The sequence below is a fragment of the Capsicum annuum genome, unplaced genomic scaffold (assembly GCF_002878395.1).
Source record: "Capsicum annuum cultivar UCD-10X-F1 unplaced genomic scaffold, UCD10Xv1.1 ctg2014, whole genome shotgun sequence".
NCBI classification, from domain to species: Eukaryota; Viridiplantae; Streptophyta; class Magnoliopsida; order Solanales; family Solanaceae; genus Capsicum; species Capsicum annuum.
In genome coordinates this window covers 531,606-539,413 of record NW_025826022.1, presented here as the reverse complement: position 1 = coordinate 539,413, position 7,808 = coordinate 531,606, and the positions used below count along the sequence as shown (strand labels likewise).

At 34.7% G+C, this 7,808-nt stretch overlaps 1 long non-coding RNA gene across 1 annotated transcript; it reads left to right on the top strand.

Annotated features, from left to right (window-relative positions):
- The first annotated feature begins 392 nt into the window (after positions 1-392).
- On the top strand, positions 393-1,879 carry LOC107878781. Its single transcript, XR_007049217.1, has 2 exons — positions 393-621; positions 1,621-1,879. It is a non-coding gene; the product is annotated as an uncharacterized LOC107878781 (long non-coding RNA).
- Positions 1,880-7,808: the final 5,929 nt, after the last annotated feature.

Here is a 7,808-nt window from a genome sequence, read left to right as displayed (position 1 = left end):
GTAGTATTTAGCACCGAGTTGGGCTTGATTCCGAGGTCTCATGCCCCATAACTACGTGCCCCCATAGGTTCTTGATATACCCCAAGTGGGTTAAGATAGTGATTACTAAAGGTAAGATTTTATCCGATGGCAAGGATAGAACAGCTCTTCCCAACGTGGGTAAAACGTTGGACTCCATGTAGCTCACATGATTTATGTCGGTTAAGAGAAACTCCCTAAGTTCCTAAAGTTTTCTAAGTTCTAAAGTCTTCTAAGTTTCAAAGAGTTTGTCTTAAAGTTACAAAGTTTTAAAAGTATAAGTGTTTTGAAAGCTATGGTCCTAATAATTTTAGGTGTCATGATAATTTGAGGTTTGAAGTAAAAGCACGATGATTTATGAGTCTTGTGGAATATATTTATTTCAAGCTATGTGAGTATGTTTTACACCATGCAGGTTTTCTATAAAAGCTTATGACATTGATTATTTTAATTGCACACTCCCTCATATGCTCGGTACATTCCCAAAGTATTGACCTACATATTTTGTCTATATGCCATATATTCTCGTAATGTAGGTTCAGGTGCTCTGTCTCAGCCTCACTAGTGATTCTTTCGAGCACTCTTATCTGCATATCAGCCGTGGTGAGTCCTCATGTTTTGGGGACCGGTTATTCTCAGACTTCCAGTTTTATTTAGTAGCTTTTTAATTCTTGTCAGTTGAGTATGAGTCATTTGGGGACCTGTCCCAATGGCTCTCTAGTTTGGAGTAGTAGAGGGTTGTCTGACTAGTCATCAGATTATCAGCACTTCGAAATTTTCTTTGAGTTGTAGTTTGTTCAAACCAAGTATTTTATTCATATTTCTCATTTTATGATGTCACAGTGTTGTGTTCATGCATTTTATCTCTAAGAAAGCTAATATATGAAGTAGAAGGCTCAAAGGTTTAGCTTGGGGCTACTTGTATCCTTAAGCACCGTGTGACGATCTGGGACCCGATTGTAGGGCATTACAGGTACCCCTTTGGAATGCCATTTTGGCACATGGCACGATGCGCCATTATCGTACTGGGCATCTGGAAATTGACAAATGGGAAATTAGCCCTCCTCAAGATGTGCTAATATCTTAGAGGGCCACTGGAAATTGACAATCATCATTTAAATTTTCTCTGTGATGCGTTAGTGATCGAAATGATGGTGTTTCACGACTGGAACTTAAAATATTCATAACTCCTTCACCGAGTGTCGGATTTAGGCAAATTTGGTATCAATGGAAAGCTTATTTAATTTTCCGCACAATGAAAAGGCAAAACATGAAAATACTGTATAAAATAAATGGTATTCATTTTTAAAGTAAATTCTTAACATTCTAGGGATAAATTTAAGCTAGGAAAAGTATGGGGTGTTACAAACACTGAAGCCACTCTTACAACAAGCAAGAAGAAGTGCACTCGATACCAAAAATAAGATTTCATTTTATAGTTTTAGTTTGATATCATTTAACTTGGTAAATTGCAACTAAAACTACATTTTTATAGGTGCTAATTGAGATTATTTATTATCTTTTTATAGGTGTCCTTATGTTCTAAATGGAAATATTTTGTCATTTAAGTGCTAATTGACATTTTTTATTTTCTTTCTATAGGTGGCCAAAATGGAGAAGGAGATCACGAAGAAAGAAGTGATAAAGACATTGATCTTACTTAAGAAGATTTTTGAATTGTTGATATAGATGCTTTAATATCGATTCTTTTGATATTTAATTTCTTCAAACTTATCTCCACTCAAACTTGATGCTTGTGTGGAAAAACTAATCATTTGGCTTTGTTTTGGGGTTTAGATTAATAGTTTGTTGCAAATTTAGGATTATTATAAATGAAAAAATTTATTTTGTGATGTGTGCATATAATTGTGTATTATAATTTATTATATATATGTAAATACTAATTTACAATAGGATTTTTGAAATAGTTATAATAGAATAATAAAATTATTGCAATAGGGTTATTGCAATGTTGTATTATCACTGCAATAGGGTCTATTGCAATGGGTGATAACCGTTGCTATAGCTATATTAAAGCATTGCAATACACCTTATTGCAACACTGTATTGTTGTTGTAGTAGGGTCTATTGCAACGGACAATAACCGTTGCTATAGCTATGTTGAAACGTCCCAATATAAGGGGAAAAAACCTTTGCCATAGGTGGGTCTATGGAAAGGGTTGGCATAACCATCTTATAAATCATTGCCATATATCTGTGCCAATTCTCACATAGACGATACCTTCCAAACTATTTTGGTAGCCCTATCTTAACTCTTTCAATGTCTATAGCAATAGTTTTGAACCGTTGCCATAGGGGTAATTTTTAGTACCAGGTTACTTTCATTGTCACCAAATTGATTAAGCACAGATGGAAGCGCTATATTTTAATCATCAGTATCATTAGAGGGATTATTTTTTTCTAGTAAATAAGACTAGAAAAATAGTTGGGTCATGAACTTTACTTTCAGAGTGATTAGTACAAGTTTTATTTTGAGGAAGAGTTCCTTGTCAGCTTATCCTCTCATGAGAATAGTGAGTTTTGGAAATTTGTTATAGGGAAAGGGGAGTGTATTCAGTAATGGGAAAACATTCTTCTAAATCTAATGGTATTGAGGGAGAGTTCATTACTTTTAAATGGAGAGGCTAGTCTTTCTGAGAATAGAAAAATGAATAAGACATTTTCTAAGGATAGAAAGACTGTAGTATAGGGGAGATTCAAGCTTTTCAATTTCCTTGAGAGTGATTTGGTGACTGATATGATTGAATGATAGAGGATTTTGAATAAGAGAGAGAAACTAATTGGATTTTGAGCTATATATAAGTTATTAAAGTATAGTTGAGATTAAAGAAAATAATGCATTTGAGAAGACATGTCTAGTCAGATAGACATGTCTGTTGAGGTTAGAGTATAGATGACAACTTTTAAAAAGGTGAGAGAGTGATGCGGCACGATTATTAAATATTTCAAATTGTCATTAATTATGAACAAAAAATGGTACTGACCTGATTAGGAACCAGGTCCCTAAGTGATGATAGAATCTAAATGTCTTGTGCTGTCTCGCTACTTCTTTCATATCTTTACTTCCTTGCCATGGGTGTATATCTGCAAAGATATGAGACTGAATTAGAAACATAAGGCATTATTTGACCTGGATGCCTGCTCAGAATTTCATAGCCATAGAAGAATAATTTTGAGAGTCTCTTGTATTCACACAACTTCACCAGCTCTATCCTTTCTTGAGTCATTCAAAGATTTCCCTATTTTTCATTATCAGGGATGTATCAAGGATAATTCCCTCAATGCTTCTAATAGAAACCTTGTTGATTGACTGTCCAAGTCATTATATACTTGTCTTGATCCACTATTATAGAGACAAATCCCCACTGAGTGCATTCAACAAGAGGTAAACTTCAAATCCTTATTTAGGATCTCTGAGAAATCATTATTATCAACTTGTGTTGGTTTCTCCCTCTTGCACCTCCATGCATCATTAATCACGTGTTAGCTTTGGGAACCCATTTGAGTCTGAGTTCCTAGTAAGATGAAAAAAGAAAAATTAACTTTTTCTTAGCCCAGTTTGGAAATATTTACTTCCTTTTAAGGAGCATTACAAAGCTTCTCCTATCCTTCAAGACTTCAGTCTTAGAAGAACACTCTTAATTGAGGTAACCATCCTTTCCATATTGAGTACATGAGACAATGTTCATGCTCTTTGTAATTCTGACTGAGTGGTTTGATCCAATCTTCTTAGCTATCAGAATTTTTCATTTCTTATGAATTGACAGTCTATTTGCAAGCTTTATCAAAATTAGTCTTAACTTTGTTAAGTTCCTTCTCAAGGATAGAATTTCTGTTCATGAAGGTAGATAGGCTAGCCTTGTCATTTGTCAAATCTTCTTCCAACTGAAACTGAATTCTACTCCCTTAACCTTTACCCTTGAGCTCCTTCTTGGAGATATCATCTATTATCTTGTTCAGCTCATTATTGTTACACGTAAGGGCCTTATAAGTTGTTTGTTTCTCTACTACTTGCACATTCAATTTCATTGTTTCATCTTCATATTTTTTTTGGTTCTTCTATTAATCTTCTTTTTTCATTTATGAGTTCTAATACTTGAACACTCATCTTAATTACCTCATCCTCACGATTTTCCCAAGCATATTTCATATCCCTTTTATCTTTTTCAAGATTATTTAAAGAGTCAATTAGTACTAGGCAAGAGATCTGAGCCTACTCAAGGAGTACTTCTTTAAACTTTCTTTGAGTTCAAGAAGAGTGGTAGGTTTATCTTCACTTTTTTTCATGTTTTCCATCAAAGCAAGGAATGCATTAGAGACTTGGACCTTTTCTTCAATTTCCATGATGGGAATTTCTTCTTTTTGCTCAAACTTATTTGAGTCTCTTAATAAATCATAGCTGCAAGTACCTGACTGGAAATCTTGTAAGCCTCAGTTTTCTCGTTACATTTTATAGGAATCCTCTACTTTTCTCCTTTAGACGAATCTCCAGTCCTTTCTAGGGTTATGATAATCCTTTTTGCAATATGAGCTGGTTCACTTTCTTTAGAGGTGTAAGTAGCTTGTGAAGCCTTTATTTCTCAGGATCCTTTCAAGGTGTAACTTTATTATGGAAGACCTGCTCTGATACCAAATGAAGGGTTGGGGTAGACTCAGGGAACTATTCTTAGAATCACACATACACAACAAGAACTTAGAGATAGATAAAGTAAGAAGTGCAGGAATACGGTAACGTTAGGACACAAGATTTTTACATAGAAACTCCTTGCTTAAGGGAGAAAAGCATAACCTACCTCCAGTATTTTAATCTCTACTATATTCAAGTAACCTCTTGAACACAGACTTCAAAGATTAACCTCCGAATCCTTTGTTTTCTAGCAATAACTCTAGTACAAGGAAACCAAGCAGTAACTTTACTACTTTTACCTCCAGCTAACTCTAACTGGATTCCTCAACCTAACTCTAGATGATTTACAATAGACTGTCACACCAAAACACCTACTACAATCATAAGTAAATGTAGGAAAGCATTTAAGTACAAAATAAAAGACTCAACTATAACAAGAAAATAAAGATACAACTTGATGAATAACAAAATCTCTATTACAGTTCTAACCTTCGATGTAGTACTATAACACTTGAGAAAGATCTTTAACTATGAGTATATGGAAGTGTTGGTTTTCTTTTTGCGGAAGATGAGCATCATATATTATGACATAACAAAACCTAGGAGCAATCTCATTAGTTGAGGCAGAAAGGTGGCAGGCATCCTTTTACCAAATTTTGTACCTTGTGTCAGCTGGACTATTAACTGTGACAGTGATAGGTGAGCTCAACCTGTTCCCTAATGCATAGAAGCCTTTATCATCACAACAACTTCATGGAATAGGTCCCAAGCTATGAATTTGTCAATAATCAAAATTAAGACTTAACAAATCCATTATCCAAAGGAGAATATAGGTGACCCATGGCTAAATTTTCCAATGAACAGTGTCGGGTCAAGATTACTACTGACAAAACAAAATTACAAACTAAAAGGATTATAAAATAGCAACAAGAGTATCCAAATGGAAATGGAACGTGGATGAATATATTTCATAGTAATTATTTAGCTGCTAAGGGGATGGCTCTAAATTTTATTGCACCTATAATGAAGAATGGAGAGAAAGTAGTGACACGATATAAGGATGAGGTTGAGCTAGAGACACGGAAGTGGGAAAATGTCTTGATATTGTACGTAGTAGGTGCTTCACACACCATTGATAATATTAAGCGATATATAATTGGACAATGAAACTATATTACCAAGCCTACGGTGTATTACCATAATGGTGGTTATTTTTTGGTCTGATTTATGTGTCTGGATGATAGATACCAGGTCTTATACTTAGGACAACACATTCTGAATAACAAGCCAATTATTTTTATAGCATGGACCCCAGATTTGATGTTTGTAAAGAGGTACTGCAAACAATCCCTATATGGGTGAATTCTCGGATCTTCCCTTGAATTTATGGGGAGTATAATCTTTGAGTAGAATTGGACTGCCTTTGTATGTAGATGAGTCCACCACAAGGGCGACAAGTATCTTGTATGCTATAGTTTTGATAGAGCTTTAAATTACGAAGGAACTTCTACTATATGTCAAAGTAAAAGATCCAAATAGGAGAACTTTTGATCAAATGGTGCTTTATAAATAGACAGCTGCATATTCCCATAAGTGACTTCAATTTGGGCATAAATTCCCTCCTATAAAAAACAAAGCCCTGATGTCCAAAATAAAGCCCGTTGTACAGAAGACTAGGCAACAAAGACCATATGAATAAAAACCTAAACTTGATAAAATAAATTAAATAGTTATGAAGCTTATAGATCCTATAGAAGTACAAGGAAAGAAGTATCATACACCACTATTAGTGTTGGAAAAAATATCAATACCCTCAAGAAAAGATCAAAATAAGAAGACCACAAGACAAGAGGAGGATAAATGGAAGGAGGTTCAGGGTAAGTCTGTAGCTAGAAGTGTTCAAAGAGCTCTACAACTACCTTTGGATAAGTAGTGTGAATAATTATTATGTGATGCACGAGCAAGATACTGGATAATGTAATTTTATAAGGTTGGTGAATAATACAACTCCAAACTCTTCGTCTACATAAATCTAGCTGCATAGATCATTAGGGGTTTGAATAAATTCTATAAGCAAAGGGAGGTGAGAAATTTCATTACTAATAATAAAGTTAGTATTTTAGTGCTGATAGAAAATAAAATAAAGAAGTAATATGCAAGCAATATTATGGGGAATATTACACCTGGATGGTTATGCTTTACAATTATGATTTTAGTGAAAAGGGTGAATATGGATGCTGTGGAATCCTGCCTATGCTCATGTTAATTTAGAGTTTATGTCAGCATAACATGTACATACAACTATTTATATTAGAGCTGTAAATCTCAATTTAGCATTCACTACTATATATGGGCTCCATACACTAGGGGAAGGAGAGAACCTGTGGACTAATTTGAGAAATATCCATGGTCAATAGCAAGTCCCATTGCTTTCTATAGAGGATTACAATGCAATTAAAGGAGTGAAGGATAGAGTGATTGGTAGCACCCCTACAGAAGCTGACTTAAGAGACTTTAATGAACTTTTAGAAGATACAGGGACTGTGGCCCTTAGGACTAGTAGTCATGAGTATACTTGGTCTAATGGACATACATACATCACTACTGACTGGGGGCTTATGAATGCTTGATGGATGTTGACAATGATCTAACGGGAACTCCTACTTATGGATCAGGTACCTCAAATCATTCACAATTGTCTTTATATTTAGCATAGGGGGTAGACATTAGAGCAAAGCCTTTTAAATTTCTAAATCATGTTGTAGAAGTATGATCCAAAAGGCTTGACGCAAGGAAGATCGAAGGCATATGGAGAAAGCTTAAATAGGTTAAACAAGTAGTAAAGCAATTAAATACAGTTGAATTTGGTAGCTTGAATGAAGAATAAATAGTTGTAAACAACAACTTGCACTGATGCAAGAGGATATGAGAGCACTAGGGCAACCTGCAGAAAAAATATATGTTGTAAAACAAATTAGCTTGAATATTGAAAAATGGCTAAATATGCAAGAAAGTATTGTTGGAACCCTTGGGGGTTGTACCACACAGTGAGGGACCAGGTCCTTCAAAGTCAATCACAAGCGATAGAACAATAAAGCAACTATAAGGTGCTGGAAAAACAAAGGCAGTGCAGGAAAGTAAA